The sequence below is a fragment of the Podarcis cretensis genome, assembly GCF_951804945.1.
Source record: "Podarcis cretensis genome assembly, chromosome: 1".
Classification (NCBI taxonomy): Eukaryota; Metazoa; Chordata; class Lepidosauria; order Squamata; family Lacertidae; genus Podarcis; species Podarcis cretensis.
In genome coordinates this window covers 131,115,042-131,141,190 of record NC_137170.1, presented here as the reverse complement: position 1 = coordinate 131,141,190, position 26,149 = coordinate 131,115,042, and the positions used below count along the sequence as shown (strand labels likewise).

Genomic DNA, 26,149 nt, shown 5'->3' with positions numbered 1-26,149 from the left:
GATGTCAACCTACGTACATAGGCTGACGTGGTTAGGTTCCTAGGGGAGGAGGGAGAAGGTGCCTGGAGGATATATATACTGCATGAAACTTCTAATTTCTTTGGACTTGCTGTGGACTTGATCATGCAAGTGCCTTCTGCTATCCGGAGAGCAGAATAAACTCTTTCTTTGAATCAACCTCGGTGTCATTTGACTTCCTTCCTCCTGTCCCGGAGCAATGCAGACCCAATCAGTGAACTCCAATAAGGCTACAGAGAAACTCACCGTCACATGATCTGAACAGACATGAAGAACATTGCGTCACATGAAGAGGCTGCCTCAGATTTGCTAGGCAGGAGGCAAGACCTTCTGTTTGCCATGTCAAACCGCATGTTGAAGCCTTCTAACTAATCCTCCACTCAGCAAATTCTTTTTGAGATTCTTATAACTAATTCTTCCATTTCTAGAACTGCCGTAGAAGATAATCTTGAAAGGAAGAAGCACAAGGAGAGGTAAACTTGTCTTTTCTTCCTCCAGGAAACATCTTTTTGTTTTTACTTGGGGCCCCTACAGATGGGTTTTGTTTTTTGCCAGTGTATTCTGCAACATGTCGTTGACCCAAGAATAGTGCAGTAGTGGTGAATTCATGCTGGACATCATCCCAACTTATCAGCAGTTCTGCATTGCTTCTCCAATGTGCTTGCATTATTTCCAGCTGGTGGGTCCTTCTTAAACAATAGTACAAGGAAAGTGGGATCAAAAAACCACCCAGAACGTTATGTTGAAATCCTGTAACTTTTTACACTACAGTGGTACCTCGGGTTAAGAACTTAGTTCATTCTGGAGGTCCGTTCTTAACCTGAAACTGTTCTTAACATGAGTACCACTTTAGCTAATGGGGCCGCCGCGCCACCGCCACACAATTTCTGTTCTCATCATGAAGCAAAGTTCTTAACCCGAGGTACTACTTCTGGGTTAGCGGAGTCTGTAACCTGAAGCGTCTGTAACCCGAGGTACCACTGTACGTATGTTCTGGGTCGTGCGTTGATTGGAAACAGTATGGCTGCCCTGAAACCTTTGCTTTTAGCCCAATTAACCAAGAAGGCACAATAAAAAAGGATGCCTAGATGCTCCCTTTCATTATAAAGAGGTTCCCTATATAAAGACAAACTGTATCATATCTCCTCTCAAAAGTACTTTTCATGTAGGATGTGTGTCATTTTCAAATTGGCCAAAAGATGTGGATACAAGCCCAGAAATATGAGTGCACAGAAAAGTTTGATCTTTCCGGGTCTTCACCCAGACCCGAGAATGTCAATGGCTTCATTCATATTTCAGCAACCCTTCTGCAAGAACCCCGCTCCCAAGCAGTTGCCAAGATGTCAAGGAAATTTCATGCTCAATAAATGCTTGCAGACAAACCTTTGAAAATCTGGCAAACCTAGGTGTGAGAACAGGAAAAGAATGGCACTGTAGCTCTTACATTATTCATTCTCGATTTAAACACAATCTGGGACACTTTGGCCAACTTCTCCTGCAGAGAGCTTATAATATGGTGTTCTCACAAAACAGATCTTTCTGGTATGACGATGCTGCTCCAGAGCACTAAAATGTGTCCAAGTGATACTTTGCAGTTAATGGGAGCTCAACTTAATTATCTCTTGGATGTGGTAGGGTTAAAAGATTTTGGTAAGGCTCCTCCTCTTCCTACCTCCAGGCTTGACTACTGTCATTCGCTCTACGTGGGGCTTTCCCTTGAAGCTGTCCCAGAAACTCCAGCAGGTGCAGAATGCTGCAGCGAGGCTCCTCACGGGGTCTCTGCCATGGGAGCATATTCACCCAGTGCTTTTCCAGCTGCACTGGCTCCTGGTGGAGTACAGGGTCAGATTTAAGGTGCTGGTTTTGACATTTAAAGCCCTTCATGGCCTAGGACCCTCGTACCTACGGGACCGCCTCTCCTGGTATGCACCACGGAGGTCTATAAATAGCAATACCCTAGAGGTCCCGGGCCCTAAGGAAGTTAGATTAGCCTCAACCAGAACCAGGGCCTTCTCAACACTGGCTCCGGCCTGGTGCAACGCTCTGTCTCATGAGACCAGGGCCCTGCGGGATCTGATTTCTTTCCGCAGGGCCTGTATGACAGAGTTGTTCCACCTGGCCTTTGGCTTGGAGCCAATTTGATTCCCTCCCTCCCTCTCTTTTTTCTTTTCCTTCTCCTCCTGCGATGAGGCTACATTTTAATATTTTAATGTTTCAATATTTTAATGTTGTATTTTAATTTTGTTTTTAAGTTGTAATCGTTCAACTTGTTTTTATTATTGCTTGTTAGCCGCCCTGAGCCTGGCCTTGGCTGGGGAGGGCGGGGTATAAATAAAAATTATTATTATTATTATTATTATTATTATTATTATTACTTGAGAAGGTGCTTTATGTTGGTTTGTTTTTTAAATTTTTATCTGCATTTTCAAAAACAGGAACAGAGAGTATATTTAACCCCGCTCCCCCTGTCCCACTTACAACTTCATACCAAATACAGCATGTATACATATACCCTATGACTTCCCTTCCACACTTTTCCTGGTTCCTTTGCTTTTCTACTACTACGCATAATCCACATCTTTTTAGTCATCCAATTTGTTATCTATTAAATCCCTTATTTCAACTCTGCTGGATTTACTCAAGACCTGCCAAGCTATGTACAGTCATACCTTGGAAGTCAAATGGAGTCCTTTCAACTTCCAAAACGTTTGGAAACCAAAGCGCGGCTTCTGGTTGGCTGCAGGAAGCCGCAGAAGCCCCATCAGACGTTTGGCTTCCAAAAATAGTTTGTAAACTGGAATAGTCATTTCTGGGTTTGCAGTGTTTGGGAGCCAAAACGTTCGACTTGCAAGACCAGGGGTAGGCAAACTAAGGCCCGTGGACCACATACGGCCCAACTACCTTCTCAGTCTGGCCCGCGGACAGTCTGGGAATCAGCGTGTTTTTACATGAGTAGAATGTGTCCTTTTATTTAAAATGCATCTCTGGGTTATTTGTGGGGCATAGGAATCCGTTCATTTTTTTCTTTCCAAAATATAGTCCGGCCCACCGCATGGTCTGAGGGACGGTGGACCAGCCCACGGCTGAAAAAGGTTGCTGACCCCTGTGCAAGATGTTTGGGATCCAAGGTACGACTGTATTTGTCTATACTGGTTATTGAAATAGTCAATAAATATTATCTATTCCTCCTCCTATTCCTTATCTTTGTTTTCTCTTATCCTGTTTGTCAGACCAGCCAGTTCAGCATATTCAAACATTTTACACTGCCATTCTTTCTTAAGTGGGTACTAGACTTGTTCTCTACCTTTCTGCCAATAAGGTTCTATCTTTGGTGGTGGTGTATAGTAATAAACGCTTTTGTTTTGGGGGGACTTCTGCTGTTACCATTCCCAAGAGGAAAATCTCAGGTGTTTTGGGGAAAGTTTTTTACCTATTGTAATGAATGTATGGGGGTTGCTCGTGCGTAAGTTGCCACCACTGCTGGCTAGGTAGCCTGGTTAAACCTTTCCTGACTGGATAGGCCTTCACTTCGTGGCTGTTCAGTCGCTAGCAGAATCCGTCAGTGGGCGTTTCTTAAACTTCTTCCAGCACAAAAGCTCTTCGACTCCAAGTCTACGCCTACCTTCCCTGCGCGGAAGTCTTCTGCGCAGGGTGGGTGTGGGCAGAGGAGGACCTGTGCTCTCCCCGCTGGTCTCCAGCAAAGAGTCCTGGAGACCCCTCTCCGATTCCCCCAACCGCCCCCCTTTATCCCTGGTGTTACGCTGATTTCCTTCCCCAGCCGATGAGTTCCCTCTCTCCCTGCTTGGCCCTTCTCCAGCATCGCTTGGGAGCCCTGCCTCCACTTCTGGCTCCGATGTCAGTTCCCTGACACCTATCTTTTTAAATTCATTATATATAGTTTCCCAATATTCCTTAATCATTTTCCAGGACCACCGTGTGTGAATAAAAGATCCCTCAATTTCAGCAGTGGGCAGATTGGTGCCACCAATTTTAGGTTTCCACTATGGCCCAGAGGGATACTATACCGGGGCCACCCAGGGCTGGGTTAACCATTAAGCAAAATAAGCATGTGCTTAGGGTGGGTGTTAGGTACTGAGTTGAATAGGATCCAAAATGCAGCAGTCTGGTTGGTCCTAGAACAATAGGATTCAGAATGCAGCAGTCTGATTGGTCCTAGAGCAATGCAGCAGTATGATTGGTCCGCAGGTGCCACCCAATCCAGCTCCAGGTGGAAGTGAATCCACAACCTGATTGGCCTACAGGAGATTTCATGCTCTTTATTCAGCTCATAGTGGTGAGGAGGAATGGAAGTTCCCCCACAATATCTGCTTTATATACCGTATTTTTCGCCCTATAGGACGCACTTTTCCCCTCCAAAAATGAAGGGGAAATGTGTGTGCGTCCTATGGGGTGAATGCAGGCTTCAGGAAGCTATCTGCAAGCCTTGCAAGCCTGGTGGGAGTTGCCGCGGGCTCGCAAAGCTTGCGGGCAGCAGCCTGCAGCCCGAAGCACGAGGTGCCCTCTGGAGGTCTCACAAGGCTTGCGGATAGCAGCCTGTTCTGGGGGCTGGGGGGGGGAATAAATTTTTTTTATTCATTTCCCCCCCAAAAAAGGAGGTGCGTCCTATGGGCCAGTGCGCCCTATAGGGCGAAAAATACAGTACATTATTTACACAATGGGCTGCACGTGATCAGCTAATTCCAGGATTCTCCTGTAGGCCAATCAGGTTGTGGATTCACTTCCACCTGGAGCTGGATTGGGTGGCTCCTGCGGACCAGTCATACTGCTGCATTGTTCTAGGACCAATCAGACTGCTACATTCTGAATCCTATTGTTCTAGGACTCATGAGAAGAGAAGACTCCCTGGAAAAGACCCTGATGTTGGGAAAGATGGAGGGCACAAGGAGAAGGGGACAACAGAGGACCAGCAGAAGTTGGACCAGCAGAAGTTTGACCAAACTGCAGGAGGCAGTGGAAGACAGGAGTGCCTGGCATGCTCTGGCCCATGGGGTCACAAAGAGTCGGACACGACTAAATGACTAAACAACAATAACAGGATCTTAGGTGATATCCACGGTCTTTGATGGCAAAGATTTGGCAGGGTCCTTCCCATAGGAGATAACAGAGCCTCTCCTTAGGCAGATTCTGCTTCACTCGTTCCTGACTTCCGAACCCTGATGGTATGGTTGCATAAACACACTGGCATTGTTTGAGTGCAGCCAGAGAAGGAGAATTCACCCCAGAACTGCACCCCAGGGAAGGTTCTGATGAGATTGCTTTTGCGGCACTGTATTAGCTATGAGGGCATCAATTCAGGAGTGTTTCCGTGTTAGAATAATTGAAAGGCACATTCAACCTGATGTAAGTGAATAATAGGCCCTGGTGATTATAACAGCGCATTTCTAGTGAAATCAGCTGAGCATCTTCAGCTTCTTGCCACAATTTGTGGCGCTTCAACCCTGCGTGGCTTTTGGCCAACTCTCTGCGAAACGATAAAGCTGTCTGTGGTTGTCAGCAATGACATAACCACTTTTTAGGCAGCTGCATATTGCAATCCAGCCTTTGCTACTTGCCTAGAAAAAATAGCTAGGTAGAACCTGGAGCTTAATAACCAGGCAGGGTTGGGTTGTCTCCTGGAGGTAAAGGCAGAAGGTGCTGACCTGGAAATGAGAGTACTTGTGAAGGAGATCTAATCAGAGTGGGAAGGAATTAATACTGAAGTTATCCAGGCTACCTGTTTCCGTTTCAAAGAAGGGGTGGTGAGCGTATGGCCGTCTGGACTCCCAACGCCCATAAACCAGTGATCAGGGGAGATGGGATTTGTGGTCCAGTATCACAGTATCCTTGGTCTATAGGATGACAAAAGCCATTATTTGATAATCCAGTAAGAAGTAAGCAGCACATAAGCGGCACACAAAACACTACCAAACCATTCTACATTCTAAATCTTATATTAATAATCCAAAAATTGAGAGAACAAGATACACAATCTACTACAGAAGCCACAAACAGAAAACTCATTCAAGAGGGACAAATGAAAAACTATTGCGATCCAGGCAAATACAAGTTCCACTATATCATTTCTTAATTCAACTATTGGACATTGTTTTTAAAAACAATTTCTTCCAATACAAAAATGATTTTTATGTCCAAATTAAGGGCGTTGCCAGGGGTGCAGCCCTTGCCCCACCTGTGGCTAACATCCACATGATTGACTTTGAGAATAATTGGGTTTTTTTCCAGAATCTAACTTACTTACTTCTTACTGGTCTACTACGAGAATTGGCAGCACAGGTTCATTTCTTCATTATTTGATAATCAGCATACAGAGTTACAAAGTCTGCCCAATGCCCGTGCAACCTTAACCGTATCTCTTGCCATCTCTTGGTCTTTTTAAAAATACCCTGTTTAGGAAAGCGATCTCTTTGGCAACAGTATGTCCATGAATTTTTTAGCGACGCCTCTTGTTTTAGGCTGCGCATATATACAGTGCCTCAGTCATAACAGTGACTGCTCAGATTCCTTTGCGTTTTGCGAGCTGTACTTGCAGATCCTCTTTCTTCTCCTGCATGCAAATCAAAAAGCATGGTGACAGCACGCAAACTCCGTCTCCTGTTATTGTCGTCTGACTTTGACACTGGAAGCATGAAAACATTTGGATGATGAGCCATCGGAGCCGCTGCCCTCCTCCCCCTCCCATGTGATACGTTTCACTCTTTTTCCATAAGGCAGCCCAACTTTAGAGCTGTCGACATTGCTGCCACGCAGTTATTTAGCAAGAGCAGAGTTGTCTGCTAAGGCCTGGCAGAAACGGCAGCTCAGAGAGGTCTGGACGGAGAACAGAGATCGGAAGTCACTTCAGCAGATGGTGTCTTGCAAAAGCTAGACCCTTAGGACATGCTCACATGACAAAACCTGACATCAGTCTTGGCTGCTAGACAAGCGCAATGTTCCATACAGCTGTCTGTGGTTTTTTCTGATCAGTATGTGAAATGATAATTCACTGCACTGGGGTCTCAGCTGAAAATCACTGTGGCCAGGCCGCAGTTCCTCTCCGCTGGGTGTTTCAAGCAACATGTGATAATTTATCATAATCATCAATACCTCTGGATCAGGGGTGGAATACCTGTGGTTCTTCAGACATTCCTGAACTTCAGCTCCCATTGTATGTCCTCATCCCCACACCCAATATAGACAATGTACTGGTTTGGGTCTACATGCTAGCTATTTTTAAAAAATGCAGTTGGGTATGCAATGCTATACTCAAGATCTGCTGGCTGAGGCAATAGGACTCAGTGATGTCCCCACAATACTGGTGGAACTCCAGATATACCGCCATGATAGATAGACCAACAAAACCCTCTGCTGGCCAAGAAGAAGAAGAGAAGAAGAGTTTGGATTTGATATCCCGCCTTTCACTCCCCTTCAGGAGTCTCAAAGCGGCTAACATTCTCCTTTCCCTTCCTCCCCCACAACAAACACTCTGTGAGTTGAGTGGGGCTGAGAGACTTCAAAGAAGTGTGACTGGCCCAAGGTCACCCAGCAGCTGCATGTGGAGGAGCGGAGACACGAACCCGGTTCCCCAGATTACGAGTCTATCGCTCTTAACCACTACACCACACTGGCTCTCCATCCCACTGGCCAAGCCATCCCACTAACGAAAAGGGGAACGACTAAAACGAGAAGTTGTGAGCTGTGCAGGGGAGGAGCACAAAACATCAACTCTATGTTATACCCCTTGAAAGAGGGCTCTTCCTGCTTTCTCAGACTAAGTCTACAGCTTAAGGTAAAAGTAAAGGGACCCCTGAATATTACGTCCAGTTGTGACCAACTCAGGGGTTGCGGCGCTCATCTCGCTTTATTGGCCGAGGGAGCCGACGTACAGCTTCCGGGTCATGTGGCCAGCATGACTAAGCCGCTTCTGGCGAACCAGAGCAGCGCACGGAAACACCGTTTACCTTCCCGCCAGAGCGGTACCTATTTATCTACTTGCACTTTGATATGCTTTCGAACTGCTAGGTTGGCAGGAGCAGGGACCGAGCAACGGGAGCTCACCCTGTTGCGGGGATTTGAACCACCGACCTTCTGATCGGCAAGTCCTAGGCTCTGTGGTTTAACCCACAGCGCCACCTGCGTCCCAGTCTACAGCTTAGGAGGGCGGCAAATGGCAATGATCAGCCTGTTTGTTGTGGCTGAATGGTTAGGGAACTGTTCTGCAGAGCACACTGTGCAGGTTCAAGTCCCAAGAACCTTTACCACCAAATAACATTTGTTTTTTTCCTAAACTCCCACATCTGGAGAGTTTTGGAAAATCACTCCAGGAACCCCCGCTGAAGTCTACTCTCTCCCTTCCCCTTCTGCAATTGCCTTCACCCAGGAGAATCCTATAATGGAGACCTTAATTATTTGCATTACTTTTCAGGTACCTGTGACTCATTCCTAATCAGCTTCAGCTTCCTTTAACTTGGTTTAATTTAAATCCCCTTTGAAGTCTTTAGTTCCTGCTTCTTCTCATTTCTAGTCTCTTACTAACACAAGAACGTGGGCATGCCGGAACGACAAGCTAACACGGAGGCATGTCAGTTCTGCAACCCAGAGAAAACAACATTGTGCAGCATAAAATGCATGCCAGATCCATGTTTTGCAGAGTACTAAAGGTGGGATGAGTACCGTATTTTTCGCTCTATAAGACACACCAGACCATAAGACGCACCTAGTTTTTGGAGGAGGAAAACAAGAAAAAAATAAATCTGAATCTCAGAAGCCAGAACAACAAGAGAGATCGCTGCGCAGCGAAAGCAGCGATCCCTCTTGCTGTTCTGGCTTCTGGGATAGCTGCGCAGCCTGCATTCGCTCCATAAGACGCACACACATTTCCCCTTACTTTTTAGGAGGGGAAAAGTGAGTCTTATAGAGCAAAAAATATGGTATTCAAGGTAGTATCATTGCTCAGATTGTGCACCTAATCCCTTGCTGTCCCTTACCTGCTGGCTGGCAGGAGTTGGAAGTCCAGCTTCTAGAGAGCTACAGGTTCCCTATTTTGTCTTACCTTCTATTTATTGTCCCTGAGGGGAATGTGGGAAGGCAATTTTACCAGGGACGAAGTGCAGCACAAATAAAACCACTGCATACTCCACAGATGACAATGTTTCTATTATAAACTATTGTCTGTTTCCAAACCAAAAGTGAATCTGTGTGAATTGCATGTTTTGCTCTGGCTGCAAATGTGGTTAGGTCTTTCTTCTTCAGAGTAATTTTATTTTATTTTTATATTTTGGTCTTGCCAAGATCTTGGGGAAGTAAGGCGATAGTTTGTCATTCATGGATACAAAACCTAAGCACAGTTTGATAAGAGTATATATTTTAAGTAGATGAATAAATGAGTCAATTAAGTTAATTTGGAATATGCAGGGGGAAAAATAATATTTAAGGAACCGCAGAAAGAGGGTGAAGGAAGTCGAGTTTCGGAATGTTGAAATGATTGTAAAATTATTGAAATGTATAAAAATGAAAATCATAAACAAACAAACCTACAGTTTTCAGGGTTGGTTGGTTGGATAAACGATCCAACAAAGGAGAAGAAGAACTTCTCCTTTATAATAATGAGGGCTAGAAACTTTTCTCTCTTTAAGTTCCGCAGAGCCTGAATCCCTCCCAGATCCTGCATCAGAGATTCGAATTCTGCAGCTCGCACCAGAGAGATTTCTAAACGTTTGCATATAATAATTGCTTTTGTAAGGAGTCGCCAAGTGTACAGCTTGGTTGAATGGGGAGTAACTTAGAATAGCTCCCTTGGAATTTGAACTCTAATTATATTACCTGACCTGCAGCGTGTGCACAATCTCAGAGGGCTATTTATTTATTTTATACCAGCCTGTTTCTTGTCAGTACTTAACAGCGTTTTTAAACAAAAGATTAATTGAGGCACTTGCTTGCTGCTCTCAGCACAGGAGAACAGACGCTAATTCGGAACCGTTACCCAGGTAGACACTTAGCAGACAAAGAGCTTATTTAGGGGAACAGTATCACAACAAAGCAAAACAAAACCCTGCACCCCCCAGTGTACCAACTTGAAGAGATGCATTAGGGATATTCATGCAATTTATAAATTCTGCAGTTGCCAGTCTCCCTCGCTTGCTGTTCTTACAACAAAACCTCTTCTAGTCTAAAATGTTAACAGAGCTCCTTGAATTTAGCAGCGTTCCTTTTTACAAGATGCCAGCAACAGGAACTTTCCTCCTCCTCCTCCTCTACAGAAAGCAGCCGCTATTTCTCACCAATTTCCATCAGCCACTTATATGATCTAAATTCTCTGCCCACATGAGCAAACTGGAGTGAGTCACATCCATGAAGAACTTGGCCCAACCCGTTTTTGCAACAGAAAAAGTCATATTCCTATTTCAGAATGCGATACTTCTCAGCTCGAGGGGAAACATGGAACGGAGAAGGCAGCAGCTGGGTGGTAGTTCCCCCTCAACACAGAGTTTGTTTAGAAAACCATCCTGTTCCTATATAATTTAGTGTAATTAAAGCACTCCATTTATAAAAGGCACAAAGATCTACAGAAAGCTCTGGTCCATTCACCTTGCATTTGCAGGAGTCGTTTCTGCTCTTATCTGGCAAGATTCCTAGTAAAGGACCCCTGACCATTAGGTCCAGTCGTGACCGACTCTGGGGTTGCGGCGCTCATCTTTATTGGCCGAGGGAGCCGGCGTACAGCTTCCGGGTCATGTGGGCAGCATGACTAAGCCACTTCTGGCGAACCAGAGCAGCGCACGGAAACGCCGTTTACCTTCCCGCCAGAGTGGTACCTATTTATCTACTTGCACTTTGACGTGCTTTCGAACTGCTAGGTTGTCATGAGCAGGGACCGAGCAACGGGAGCTCACCTCATCGCGGGGATTCGAACCGCCGACCTTCAGAGTCCTAGGCTCTGTGGTTTAACCCACAGCACCACCTGCGTCCCTTGGCAGGATTCCTAATAAGTCTTTTAAACAGATGCTCATCATCAAGGGACATTCTCCCCATCACTGCCTCGCTCCTTGCTCTCTACTAGGTGCATTTATGCCTGTCGCTGTATAGCTGTTCAAGTTTTGGGAGCTTTTGTCGGGGGGAAAAGAAAAGGAAAGAAAAAACGGGGCAGACATCAGCTCTTCAGTGCTGCTTTTAAAGTACCATCACTGCTGTAGAATATTCTAAAGTAAGTATCGCATCAGTATAACCTTAGCGACCTTAGTGACTGTTCAGATAATAAGGGCTTATTATATTGTACTTGAAGCATAATCAAAACTCAGGCACTGGAAGATCTCTGCATTGAAAGCAAGCGTTCGTTACTGAGAAGCAGCCCCAGAGATTGTTGATGCACTCAGTTCAAATTAACTGCATTAGATGTGCTGTCCATAGAGGTTGGCCTTGGCTGATTTTGGAAGCTGACACATGAAGCGAAGGAAGAGGCTGCTTGCAGAGGTGCAGGCGACCTATTCTATCAATCGATTTAAAAACTTGTATCCAGAAGCGTACAGGAGGCCAGCATATACTCTAGCAAACGGATTATTTTACTCCCTGCGTTAATCAACCAGCACTAATCTGCACTAACAGCAGCCTCTGAACTAGGAATGCATGCAAGTCACAGTATACAAATGCTTGTTGTACGGAAATTCATTTATCCAAACACAATGAATTAATACCCAACCCTCGCTTTACACACCACGGATTCAGATATCCAAACAACTGGACCTGCGTGTGGTACTGTAAACTAAGAATAAGCCTTAAACAAGCCTTGCCTTTTGTGTTTTTCTGCTCTGGAGCAGCTACTTTGCTATAAACCGTGGTGGGAGACAGGAAGTGGGGAGGAAAGGGAGGTAGACTGGATAAATAGGAGAGCGTTTTTCCCTTTGTTGCCTGTGACTCTTGAGTGCTGTGCCTTTTTCTTACTTGCAAGTCAGATCTGCTTGCATGGTCTAGGGGCAGGATCCAGGGCAGGTGCCGTAAGAAGAACTGGCGGGCACATTGGTGTGGCATTCTTGGAAGCCATACTGGTGACCCCTGTAATAGGACATGGGGATGGAAGGACTGTACAAAGGTGGGATTTGAGGTGGGATTAGACGTAAGTGTGAAACCCCCCATTGCCTTGTCCCCATTTCCAAGGAGCTTCACGTTCATTATAACATCTTCCGCTTTCTCCCGTGCATGGCAAAACGTTGCCTTCTTCCCAGAGTGAACTAGCCCCACCTCTCTCCAAATATCCAATGGTTTTGGTCTGAACACCTACATTGAGAACTGGCTGGTGGCTGGATCCTGTTGTGATCAAACTTAAACTGAGGAGGGGTATTGATCCACTGTTAAAGTCCTCCATTTTTCATCGTTAATTGGAAAAGCAAGCCAAGGTGAATGTTGGAAGGACAGATAAAAGGAAGCAGTTCAGTTATTGTTCAGTTATTGTCTTGTTGAGTTATTGCACGCTACTGGTTCCTCCATAGCAAGAAAAACTACTTTAGAAATATACATCCATGAGAGACTTGTTTATTCCCAAATGCTAGGTAATGTGAATTTTGGAGGCAGGCTGCCGAATCGCCAGCAATGCTTCCTGGGGATCATTGCAGTATCTGGGGGTTCATTTCTGGATCTGAGATTGGAAAGGACAGATGGTTCTCATACAAAGAGAAAGAATAATTTGGGACTCCACCATGTTGAGAACATTAACAACAACAACAACAACAACAACAACAACAACAATTTATTATTTATACCCCGCCCATCTGGCTGAGTCTCCCCAGCCACTCTGGGCGGCTCTCAATCAAGTGTTAAAAACAATACAGCATTAAATATTAAAAAACCTCCCTGAACAGGGCCGCCTTCAGATGTCTTTTGAAGATAGGATAGCTGCTTATTTCCTTCACATCTGAAGGGAGGGTGTTCCACAGGGTGGGCGCCACTACCGAGAAGGCCCTCTGTCTGGTTCCCTGTAACCTCACTTCTCGCAATGAGGGAACTGCCAGAAGGCCGTCGGCGCTGGATCTCAGTGTCCGGGCTGAACGATGGGGGTGGAGATGCTCCTTCAGGTATAAGGACCGAGGCTGTTTAAGGCTTTAAAGGTCAGCACCAACACTTTGAATTGTGCTCGGAAACGTACTGGGAGCCAATGCAGATCTCTCAGGACCAGTGTTATGTGGTCCCAGCGGCCACTCCCAGTCACCAGTCTAGCTGCCGCATTCTGGATTAATTGCAGTTTCCGGGTCACCTTCAAAGGTAGCCCCACGTAGAGCGCATTGCAGTAGTCCAAGCGGGAGATAACTAGAGCATGCACCACTCTGCACCACTTCACTGAAAATGTAATATGCGTCAGTTTACGACAGTCAACCGAACTATCCCATTAGCAAAAATGATTGGCAACTGCTACAGTAGCCCTGATAAGGTTGTTTCAGCTCTTTAATCCAATAGGGTAATAGGACCACCTTTCAGATTCTAATTATTACCCTAGTGTGTCATTTTGCCAGGTGATCCTATTACCTGGGACCACTGAACTAATGTAAAGTATCATTATTGTACAGTACAGTCTTCTTGTGAATATGGCTCTGCAGCAGGGGTAAGCTAACACCCAAAAGAGACGTGATATGGACATTTTGGGAGCCTCGAAAACATTCGAATGTAAAGGGAGCTTAATGGAACCCTTGTAAATTATGCTAACGGAAGTCAAAACTGTGTGAAAGCAAAGCGTCACCCAGTGCAGCACGTTTTTTCAATTAGGTGTAAATGGGCCACATTCTATACAGTCTTCCTTTTTCTGAATGCAAGGTGTGGAAGGCAGGGAGCAGAATCTAGTGTTGCAGAAGTCGATTCATATTTTTGCAGAGCTTGGAATGGGGAATGAATGCTAATAAATGCTGAAGTGAGCCGGCAGCTTTCCCAGAGGTTCTGTGCAGAGGCAATCCATTTATCCCTTGTTTGAAGCCTCTACCCTTTTGCATTCATTATCGTCACATGAGGCGACAGTGCAAGACCCAAGGAGATAGATAGAGATATATATATATATCAAAAAATATGTCTCTCTTTGACATCTTTGGGGGCTGAAACCTACTGAGTACAAACCGACGCCGACGCCTCTCTTGTTGCTTGGATATGCTAGAATTCTTGGATGGCTATTCAGCTGTAATTCGGATCACAGCAGGGAAGAAGCCACTGCGCAGCAGCTGAAAAGCTTAAATTGCCTTAAAGGATTATCTGGAACAAACAAGATAAATGTAATCAGTCCCTTACATCTGACTAAACTCCTGCATGAGAAAAAATGATCCACTGTTCAGATCAAGGAAGTACAAATCTGCCGTTGACAGTACGCTTCCGTTGGAGGGGCTCGTGGCTTCGTCTCAGTTAGAGGCATTGGTTTAGGAACCCATTGCTGTAGCTTTGGCAAATTGGGGGAAGGAGAAATATGATACAAATGTCTGTTTCTATCACAGTTATGACGGCAAGCTGTATTTCCTAAATTAAACGAAGCAGCAATTCCCTAGAAGGGCAGCACCTTTTCGCTTCTGTCCTCTTAATTCATTGGAGATGGTGGCAGCTGGATAATCAGTGAACTAGAATCATAGAGTTCGAAGAGACCCCAAGAATCATCTAATTCAACCCCCTGTAATGAAGGAATACGGAGGTCGAACCTGCAACCTTGGTGTCATCAGATATCCATGAGCTATCCATGTAGATATGCTGTTCTTGAGCAGCCCCAATGTTGTTGTTTAGTCATTTAGTCGTGTCCAACTCTTTGTGACCCCATGGACCAGAGCACGCCAGGCACTCCTGTCTTCCACTGCCTCCCATAGTTTGGTCAAACTCATGCTGGTAGCTTCAAGAACACTATCCAACCATCTCATCCTCTGTCGTCCCCTTCTCCTTGTGCCCTCCATCTTTCCCAACATCAGGGTCTTTTCCAGGCAGTCTTCTCTTCTCATGAGGTGGCCAAAGTATTGGAGCCTCAGCTTCAGGATCTGTCCTTCCAGTGAGCACTCAGGGCTGATTTCCTTCAGAATGGATAGGTTTGATCTTCTTGCAGTCCATGGGACTCTCAAGTGTCTCCTCCAGCACCATAATTCAAAAGCATCAATTCTTCGGCGATCAGCCTTCTTAATGGTCCAGCTCCCACTTCCCCAATACATGGGTGCAACTTTCATATGCAAGGCCAACTGATAGTTAAAAACCAAGTCAGACTGGCAGATAAGCCCGGAAGCGTATAGGGCGTGTGTAAAGAGAGAGGCTGTTGTGTGGTTGTATAGTGTTAACACAAATGAATGGAGTCCTCTATAGGATATTTCACCAGTTTCCAGTAGATTAATGTTATTCTTTTCCGTAATTTGGGTAACTTTTACTCACGCCTTCTAACAGAAACGTGTGATGGGTGTTAACCAAAATGGAGTCACTGAGTACACACAAGTTGTCTGCTTGCTCAAGGAACCCTGAGCTTTGCCAAAGATCAGAGAAATGTTTTAAAATATAACATCTAAAAGGGCAAACTGCCCCAAAAACATCCCAAAGAGGACTGGGCTTACTTAGGAGCCACAGAATGTCGACAGTCATTTGGAAAATAAAAATGGAAAACTGGAAAAATTTTGTTGCAGTTTACCTCTCATCTAATACGGTACAGAGCTTTTGAATGTCCCATTGTTATTTCACTAGGACAGATGAAGTAGCTTCGTGTGCCACCACGTTTATTCATATTTCCTCATTTTATTTTCTGGTCTAATTCCATTGTAGGCCACTCTTGGAACTTCCGCAAGCTTTAGAAGGAAATCCTCTCCTAGATCCCCTTTGGAAGGGAACCTCTCCTATGATCCCTTCAGTTCATAAGAGATCCCTCAGGTCGGGCATATATTTCCCACTCCCTTTTTAAACAAGAGGAACGCAGTCATTCCAAAGGGATCGTAACATGAAAGGCTTTAAGAAATCCTGCACTGACAACAAGTGTCAGCAGTCCCTGCGTTGTTGTTTTTTTTGCCAGGTATATACTCAAGTTCAAAATTAAATCCCAAAAACAACCAATACCAGCTTTGTAACTTTGTGTTTGCATTGGCCCAATGCAATGATTTGGCATGGTTTCTAACCACATCAATAGCAGGTGATCAGGGGCAGATGAAGATGATGGACTTAATGGAGCTGGCTGATCTCAGTGGGAGAATCCGCGACCAGAAAGAAGAGGAATATCAAGCAGATTGGAAGAAATTTAAAGATTATGTGAACAAATATTGTAACATTAAAGATTAGTAATTACTTGAAAGAACCATATAGGCCTGGGATTAAATAAATAAATGAGAAATAGAATGATAAGAAAAGTTAAGAAATTTGATTATAACCGGAATATTGATTTTTTGAATAATGATATTGGAAAACTGCTACATTCAGTCACAAGGAAATTCAGATGGAAGAGATTAGAGGAATTCAAGTAATATGTTTACGAAGTTGGAAGTTTAACTAATTAATTATTTTTTATTGTATATGTGTTTGCGGTTGTATCTTTGGTTATTATTTGTTTTTTTATTTTTTATTTTACTTATTTTTGTTTTATTGATTTTATAGTATGTAATGTGTTTGTATGAAATTCAATAAATATTATTGGGGGGAGGGGAATACCAGGTGATCAGTAAGGTATTGAATTCCTGCCCCAATGTTCTTTGCTGTTCCCAACCTTTGTGATTGCTCCCAGTTTGTAGAAGTGATTTAGCAAAACCTCTCCTCTTACTAGTGTTTCTGTGTCCCTCAGTGCAACCTCGGGATAAGTGAGTGCATTCTCCATAAAGAACAGTTAAGATTATATTTCCTTTCAAAAAGGACATAACCAGTGCATTTTAGTATAGCTGCTTAATCTTGTAGCTTTCTTTTTCTTGTTTATGTATTAACTGGTGTTTGCTAGTATTCTATCCTGGACGCGGGTGGCACTGTGGTCTAAACCACCCAGCCTCTTGGACTTCCCGATCAGAAGGTTGGCAGTTCGAATCTGTCCCAGCTCCTGCCAACCTAGCAGTTTGAAAGTACACCAGTGCAAGTAGATAAATAGGTACCGCTGTGGCAGGAAGGTACACAGTGTTTCCGTGCGCTCTGGTTTCCATCACGGTGTCCCGTTGCACCAGAAGTGGTTTAGTCATGCTGGCCACCACATGACCCAGAAAGCTGTCTGTGGACAAATGCCAGCTCCCTCAGCCTGAAGCGAGGAGAGCCACAACCCCATAGGCACCTTTGACTGGACTTAACCATCCAGGGGTCCTTTACCTTTTTTACCTATCCTGTAGTAAAGGTAAAGGGACCCCTGACCATTAGGTCCAGTCGTGACCGACTCTGGGGTTGTGGCGCTCATCTCGTTTTATTGGCCAAGGGAGCCGGCATACAGCTTCCAGGTCATGTGGCCAGCATGACTAAGCCGCTTCTGGTGAACCAGAGCAGCACATGGAAATGCCGTTTACCTTCCCGCCGGAGTGGTACCTATTTATCTACTTGCACTTGACATGCTTTTGAACTGCTAGGTTGGCAGGAGCAGGGACCGAGCAACGGGAGCTCACCCTGTCGCGGGGATTCGAACCGCCGACCTTCTGATCGGCAAGTCCTAAGCTCTGTGGTTTAACCCACAGTAGCTCCCACTAAATTAAAGAGAATTTCATTCTGAGTAGACATGGTTAGGATTGCAGCCTTTGTCTTTTTTTCCTTTTCCTTTTTAATGGCTGCTTTTATTCTGTTGTGTTTTAAGTGCCACCATTTAGAACTTTCTTTACTCTGGGATGTACAGATCTAATCAATTTTATTATTGTTGCATGGCATCCAGAGAACCGCTGTTATGAGATGACGAAGAAACAGACTGAATACCTAAAACAGAATATGTCAAATACACAAAGCCCCGAGTATAGGAAATGGTTCGGCAGGAACCTTTTCACACAGGGTAAATAACAACAATGAACTTCTAGTCCTGACACTTTCCTATCTAGGCTTAAGAAAAAAATATGAATGTGAACTTGTGTTTCCAGGATGCATTGGCCCACATAACCTGCATCAATAGGAGTATAGCATCTAGATCAAGGGAAGTAATAGTGCCACTGTATTCTGCTCTGGTCAGACCTCACCTGGAGTACTGTGTCCAGTTCTGGGCACCACAATTCAAGAAGGACACTGACAAACTGGAACGTGTCCAGAGGAGGGCAACCAAAATGGTCAAAGGCCTGGAAACGATGCCTTATGAGGAACGGCTAAGGGAGCTGGGCATGTTTAGCCTGGAGAAGAGGAGGTTAAGGGGTGATATGATAGCCATGTTCAAATATATAAAAGGATGTCACATAGAGGAGGGAGAAAGGTTGTTTTCTGCTGCTCCAGAGAAGCGGACACGGAGCAATGGTTCCAAACTACAAGAAAGAAGATTCCACCTAAACATTAGGAAGAACTTCCTGACAGTAAGAGCTGTTCGACAGTGGAATTTGCTGCCAAGGAGTGTGGTGGAGTCTCCTTCTTTGGAGGTCTTTAAGCAGAGGCTTGACAACCATATGTCAGGAGTGCTCTGATGGTGTTTCCTGCTTGGCAGGGGGTTGGACTCGATGGCCCTTGTGGTCTCTTCCAACTCTATGATTCTATGATTCTATGATTCTATTGGCTGTTGATCACCCCTCCCTTTGCAGTAGCTCACATAAAGAAATGGATCAGTATTACCCTTGCTGCAATCTGTGCTTCATCGTTGACTTGAGAGGTGTCAGTTTAAATTCTCTTTCTTGGTTAATTAGAAATCAGGCAGCAGAGCAGGACTGGAACAGGGTCTTGCATCTCTAGGTTTTTAACAGAAGGGACCAGCTTGGATTCTGTAGGAGAGGGGAAACAACACATAAGGAAGGGAACGCCAACTGTTACTGTTATTAGGAATCTGATCTTTGCCGAGACATGAATGAAGATACTTCTAATTCAAAAGCAGTTCTAATGCCCTTAAGATGGAACCCAAATTTGGCAATAAAGCTGTTTGCCTCCAATAAATTATTAGCACAGTTGCACAGCAAAGCCATTTTAAGGCCATGACTTCTGACCAAATGGCTGTCTGTGTTTGTTCGTTTTTAACGGGGCACTTGAACCTTCTCCAAGAACTCCTCCAGACATGGCTTGTTGTTCTTTAGTCGTTTAGTCGTGTCCGATTCTTTGTGACCCCATGGACCAGAGCACGCCAGGCACTCCTGTCTTCCACTGCCTCCCGCAGTTTGGTCAGACTCATGCTGGTAGCTTCAGGAACACCATCCAACCATCTCATCCTCTGTCATCCCCTTCTCCTTGTGCCCTCCATCTTTCCCAGCATCAGGGTCTTTTCCAGGGAGTCTTCTCTTCTCATGAGGTGGCCAAAGTATTGGAGCCTCAGCTTCAAGATCTGTCCTTCCAGTGAGCACTCAGGGCTGATTTCCTTCAGAATGGAGAGGTTTGATCTTCTTGCAGTCCATGGAATTCTCAAGAGTCTCCTCCAGCACCATAATTCAAAAGCATCCATTTTTCGGCGATTAGCCTTCTTTATGGTCCAGCTCTCACTTCCATACATCACTACTGGGAAAACCATAGCTTTAACTATACGGACCTTTGTTGGCAAGGTGATGTCTCTGCTTGTCTTCAGCCAAATACACCTGCACTATGTCATGCAAGGTAATCTGCGTACTTTTCTTACTTCAATATTAAGGGCTGCCTTCTTCTGCTCTCTGGCCTTTGTGATAAGCTCTGCTGAAGCTAGGCTGGTTGCTGCAAGGAGGAGGCAGACCCTCCATGTGTCCGTTTTCCAGGCACAGTCCCAGATTTACAGAAGCCATCCCAGTTTCTGATTTTATCCCAGAAGGTCCCGCTTTTTGTTAGGACGTCCCTTTTTCATTGGAGAAATGTCGGAGGGTATGGAGTTATGCGACCTCCGAGCCAAGGAGATAAGTAACTATACAACCTTTAGAAGACATCTGAAGGCAGCCCTGCATAGGAAAGTGTTTTCCATGTTTAATTTTTTAAATGTTTTTACATATGTTGGAAGCCGCTCAGAGTGGCTGGGGCAACCCAGTCAGATGGACAGGGTATTATAACAACAACAACAACAACAACAACAACAACAACAACAACAACAACAACAACAGCAACTTCCCGCCACAGCAGTACCTATTTATCTACTTGCACTGGTGTGCTTTCGAACTGCTAGGTTGGCAGGATCTGGGACAAAGCAATGGAAGCTCACCCCGTCACACAGATTTGAACCACCGACCTTCCGATCAGCAAGCCCAAGAGGCTCAGTGGTTTAGACCACAGCGCCACCCGCGTCCATACTTCCCTATCCAGGGCTGCCTTCAAATGTCTTCTAAAGGTTGTCTAGTGACTTATCTCCTTGGCTTGGGGGTGGCATAACTCCCTTCAGATCAGCAAGCCCAAGAGGCTCAGTGGTTTAGACCACAGCACCACCTGCTCCCTTTATTGCATCTGAATTATGTTGTGGCCAACATTGGTTTCTGAGTGACTATCAGTGACTGCTGTGCTACTTACAGGAACAGAGGCAGTATTTTGTGGGAGAACAGCAAGAGAAGGCTGTGATGACATGCTTTTGGGCTTCTCAAAAGCGTTTGGATCTCTACTGTGGAAGACAGGATGTGGAACTGCAAAGGCCTTTGGTCAGATCCAGCAGGGCTCCTTCTATTGTTTCATGATAATAGCTTGGTCTTAGCGTGCTCTGTTGAGTTGCCTTGAGGGTCCCATTGGAGACATGCCAGGGTACAAATTTAAACAGAGAGGAAACCAGGAGGAAATTTAAACAGGGAGGAAATTAAATGTTGATATGGGGTGGGAAACATGTGGCCCTCAGATGTGGCTGGACTACAACTCCCATCATCCCTGGCCATTGGTCATGCTTGCTGGGGTTGATGGGAGTTGTAGTTCAACAGCATCCAGCTGCCCATCACCATTTGGAGGGTCACAGGCCCCCCACCCATTTTAATACTAACCCTGACAGGTACGCCAAGAGAATGACTCCTTACAAGTAGCATTTAAATAGCGTTCTGTCTTATTAAGTGGCATACAATTAATTCCCAGACAGGAAGGAAGCTCTGTCAGAAACTCTGGGACAAGATAAATGGAGAAATGACAGCCTCTGCTTTACCTCAAAGCTTTGTTTTAATAAGAGGGCAACACTGCATCCCTTCATTTCAGATGGAGGGGGATGCTCTTTCAAGAGCTGTGAGGAGAAATTTCAACAGCAGCAATTCAAAGGAAAAGACAAATGTGTTTGGAATGCTTACACTGAGATAGATTTAAAAATATGTGTCTTCAAGCAACTATTGCCATGGTAACACTTATCTTTTATCCCTTTCCCACACCCTGCTCCGTATGAGTAAGAAGTGTTTTGTCTTTCTCTTTGTGGTGGTTCCTAATCCAGCCTTTCTCCCATCTGACACCTCAACATCTGACGCCTTGCAGTTTTAATCTAAAAATTGAATTTTGGAGCTGCCACATGGTCAGCTGGTATTCTTCTTGTCTCCTTTATGTCAGGTCAGGGGCGATTTAAAGCTAAGTTATCATATATGCTGTCCTCGCTGCGTCTTATTTCTTCAGCACTTTCCAGTGGGCAAAGTCTTGTTCCGCAACTATTTTTAAAGCTGCCACTTTGAGATCAGAGTGGGATATACTGCATGCAGGCTCAAGCTCTACAAACTCAGGGAATTGGAAGCGAACGCTGGTGATCAGCAATGAGGTTGGGCAATGCTGCAAATTGTGCTTCCATACTGTAAGAAGTAGGGACGCAGGTGGCGCTGTGGGTTAAAGCCTCAGCGCCTAGGACTTGCCGATCGAAAGGTCGGCGGTTCGAATCCCTGCGGCGGGGTGCGCTCCCGCTGCTCGGTCCCAGCGCCTGCCAACCTAGCAGTTCGAAAGCACCTCCAGGTGCAAGTAGATAAATAGGGACCGCTTACCAGCGGGAAGGTAAACGGCGTTTCCGTGTGCGGCTCTGGCTCGCCAGAGCAGCGATGTCACGCTGGCCACGTGACCTGGAAGTGTCTCCGGACAGCGCTGGCCCCTGGCCTCTTAAGTGAGATGGACGCACAACCCCAGAGTCTGTCAAGACTGGCCCGTACGGGCAGGGGTACCTTTACCTTTACCTTTTACTGTAAGAAGTGGGTCCTAAGGCCCTTAAAATACAATCTGAACAAAGCAGCAAAGAGTATATTGAGGACAAAGTAAAGGTACCCCTGCCCGTACGGGCCAGTCGTGTCCGACTCTAGGGTTGCGCGCTCATCTTGCTCAAGAGGCTGGGAGCCAGCGCTGTCCAGAGACACTTATGGGTAACGTGGCGAGCGTGACAAGCTGCATCTGGCGAGCCAGAACCAGCGCCGCACACGGAAACGCCGTTTACCTTCCCGCTATAAAGCGGTACCTATTTATCTACTTGCACTTAGGGGTGCTTTTGAACTGCTAGGTGGGCAGGAGCTGGGACCGAACGACGGGAGCTCACCCTGCCGTGGGGATTCGAACTGCCGACCTTGCGATCAGCAAGTCCTAGGCACTGAGGTTTTACCCACAGCGCCACCTGCTGTACAAAGTACCCTCCTTTGATTCCCCATTGGCTGCGTACTACAAGGTTTACAGCCTATCACGACTGCCTAATTTGTCCCTCCTCTGTTTACGTCTCCCACTACCCTTATTTCAGTGCCCCTTACCCTTATTTATTAGGGACGCGGGTGGCGCTGTGGGTTAAACCACAGAGCCTAGGACTTGCCGATCAGAAGGTCGGCGGCTCGAATCCCCACGACGGGGTGAGCTCCCGTTGCTTGGTCCCTGCTCCTGCCAACCTAGCAGTTCGAAAGCACGTCAAAGTGCAAGTAGATAAATAGGTACCACTCCAGCGGGAAGGTAAATGGCGTTTCCGTGCGCTGCTCTGGTTCGCCAGAAGCGGCTTCTTCATACTGGCCACATGACCCGGAAGCTGTACGCCGGCTCCCTCGGCCAATAAAGCGAGATGAGCGCCGCAACCCCAGAGTCGGCCATGACTGGAACTAATGGTCAGGGGTCCCTTTACCTTTACCCTTATTTATTATTTCCCTTATTTGATCCTATGCAGTTACTTACTGAGCCAAGCCAAACACCACATCCCAGCCCACAAGCTCTAAACATCTCTAGTTTTCAGGTGCGAATCGATCTGAACTGCTGACATTTATCTAAAATGCTGCATTTGTGGTTTATGTGAAAAAGCAACATCCTCATTTCTCACACATACTAAACACCCTCCGTTCGCCAATGCTTTTCCTTGGTCTTCTAGGCCCAAATCCAGATTGAACTGGTGGAGTAGCCGGCACCAGCAAAGATCCACAATGTTTTCCTGATTCTGTATTATTGCCTTACGATGCTCCTGAGCCTCAGGGCCTGTCCACCCCGCAGCTTAATGTAGATTGTGAAACTCTTGTGAGTCCTTCAATTCCTCTCCCCATCCATTCAGCGTTCTGCTCCAACTACTGCTATCCTGCAATTTCTCCATCCTAAATACGGAGTTCGCCTATGCCAGGGATGTCCAGCTCCCGAGAACCTGCAGTCTACTACCAGAAGAAAGAACTAGCAGTGATCTACCCCTTTTAGCGGGGGGCAACCCTAAGTTGTTGAGCTTTTTTTAGAGGGTGCAAGCCATAGTTGTTGTTGAGTTTTTTTGATGGGGCCAAAGTTGTTCAGCTTTATTATTTTTTTGGGGGGTGGCATAGTTCTGTTGTTGTTTTTTGCCAGGGAACACTCCATACAACACTGCCCAGGTATTACTGTATTTTTCGCTCTATAGGACGCACCGGACCAGAGGACGCACCGGACCATAGGAGGGGGAGAACAGGGGGGAAAAATTCTCCCCCTCTCTGCTCAGCGCCCCTTCAGCGAAGTGGCAGGAGAAACGGAGCCCCTTCCATTTCTCCTCCCGCTTCGCTGAAGGGGCGCTGCACAGAGAGGGAAAACTGTGCAGCACCTCTCCAGCGAAGCGAAGCCTGGAGAGCAAGAGGGATTGGTGTGCGCTGACCCCTCTCGCTCTCCAGGCTTCAGACGGCTATCCGCAAGCCTTCGGAGCGCAGCGAGAACTCCTGCTGCGCTCCGAAGGCTTGCAGATAGCTGCCTGAAGCCCCCGGAGCGCAGCGGGAGTTCCCGTTGCGCTCCGGGGGCTTCAGCGAAAGCAACGCGAAGCCTCCGGAGTGCAGGGGGAGCTCTTCCTCTGCGCTTCGGAGGCTTCGCGTTGTTATCGCTGAAGCCAAGAAGCCTGAATTCGCTCCATAGGACGCACACACATTTCCCCTTAATTTTTGGAGGGGGGAAAGTGCATCCTATAGAGTGAAAAATACAGTAACCCCGCCAGCGATAACTCCATCTTCCATTTTTGCAATCATTTGCGGGGTGATCGACCGCTATCACCCAGGGATTGACCTGTCGATGGCGGTTAACCGATTTGATATCCCTGCCCTATGCAATCAATGCAGCAATCCTATCTGGATTTTCCAAGCATAGGAAACCTCTGCATTTAGGAAGAAGGGAGTGTGGGAAAGCCACCGTAGTTCGCGTGCGGCTCTATTTCCTAGCACCATTACAGTCCGCGATGGTGCCAGCAGTTAAAAATCCCCTAGCGAGTTTTGCAAAGAACCCTCCTGCCTTGCCGATTTAAAAAAAGCCGACAAGAAACAGTGCGTTTTGGCAGCGCGGAGGAGGCGAACGTACAGATTTTGAGTAGGAACGGATTGCCTAATTATTTATAGTTCAGTGCATTTGTAGGCCAGTGCCTCTTCCCCTCAAAAAAAAAAAAGTGATTTATCTTTTTTTAAAAGGAATTTACATAGAATAGAACGCTATATAATCAAGCTCATCATCAGTCTAAGCCCACACATTTTTCGTTGTTGCAAACTGGTGTTAGGAGGGTGCGATCTGAAGCAAGCAAGTTCTTTGCTGGAAGTGTCTGCTGTGTAAGCGTAGCTAAATTGCGGCTAGGAAGGCGACATCATGTGCAATGCTGACTCTTTCCTTGATACTGAAGCTATGTCCAGCAAGATGAGCAGGGTATAAATAATAGCATCATAATCATCATTATCATCATCATCATTATTACTACTACTACTATTATTATTAAAAGGTAAAGGGACCCCTGACCATTAGGTCCAGTTGTGACTGACTCTGGGGTTGCAGCACTCATCTCGCTTTATTTGCCGAGGGAGCCGGCGTACAGCTTCCAGGTCATGTGGCCAGCATGACTAAGCCGCTTCTGGCGAACCAGAGCAACGCACGGAAATGTCGTTTACCTTCCCGCCAGAGCGGTACCTATTTATCTACTTTGTCATGCTTTCGAACTGCTAGATTGGCAGGAGCAGGGACCGAGCAACGGGAGCTCACCCCGTCGCGGGGATTCGAACCGCTGACCTTCTGATCGGCAAGTCCTAGGCTCTGTGGTTTAACCCATAGCACCACCTGCGTCCCATTATTATTATTATTCGTTGTTAAAATATTCAAGAAGCTTTGACTTGCAGAACAGATAGCTAAAGAATAATATATGCAAAGTACAGTCGTACCTTGGTTGACGAACACCTTGAGACTCAAAACGTTTTGGCTCCCAAACGCCACAAACCCGGAAGTGCGTGCTCCGGTTTGCAAACATTCTTTGGAACCTGAACATCCGACGCGGCTTCCAATTCACTGCAGGAGCTATGGTCTTTTCGGACAGAAATTCCCAGTGTTATTGACTGTTAGGCTTGCCCGTACAGCCAGATCAATCTTTTAAATAATGAGCACACTGCAAATGTGGTTGGTATTCAGCCGGCGGAGAAAATGGATGCTTACCTTGCTAAACAAACTATTAGTCATAAATTTTAGAAACACTCCACACGGTGCCATAATAAATTAAATGCTGCAGCTCTGGAGAGACACTTTGGATTTACACCTTCAATTTCTATCAGAAAACCTGGCATACTGCCAGTGGCTTGCAGAGTTGGGTGGTTGTTCTGCAATGGTGTCTTAAACACCTGCAAGAATGCTGAACATGTATGTTTACCTGTGCACCTGCAGTATTAATTTCCCTTTTAAAGTATGACTAAACTATAAGTTGCCAGTGTTTCGCAGGTCTCCACTCCTGTGTCTTCCACTCAGCCAAAGAGACTGGCAGGTGGCAGAATGG

The 26,149-nt window shown here is 45.9% G+C and overlaps 1 protein-coding gene and 1 long non-coding RNA gene across 2 annotated transcripts in view; one reads left to right on the top strand and one right to left on the bottom strand.

Annotated features, from left to right (window-relative positions):
• ABI2 (abl interactor 2) overlaps nt 1–6,402 on the bottom strand; it is a 71,674-nt gene extending 65,272 nt beyond the window's left edge. The window contains exon 1 of the mRNA XM_079979559.1: nt 6,278–6,402. The gene's annotated coding sequence lies outside the window, so the exon portion shown is untranslated. The remainder of the gene's footprint in view (nt 1–6,277) is intronic.
• Nucleotides 6,403–11,034: 4,632 nt separating this feature from the next.
• LOC307220775 lies at nt 11,035–21,435 on the top strand. The gene is made up of 3 exons (XR_013841087.1): nt 11,035–11,218; nt 12,234–12,404; nt 21,184–21,435. It is a non-coding gene; the product is annotated as an uncharacterized lncRNA (long non-coding RNA).
• The last annotated feature ends 4,714 nt before the right edge of the window (nt 21,436–26,149 follow it).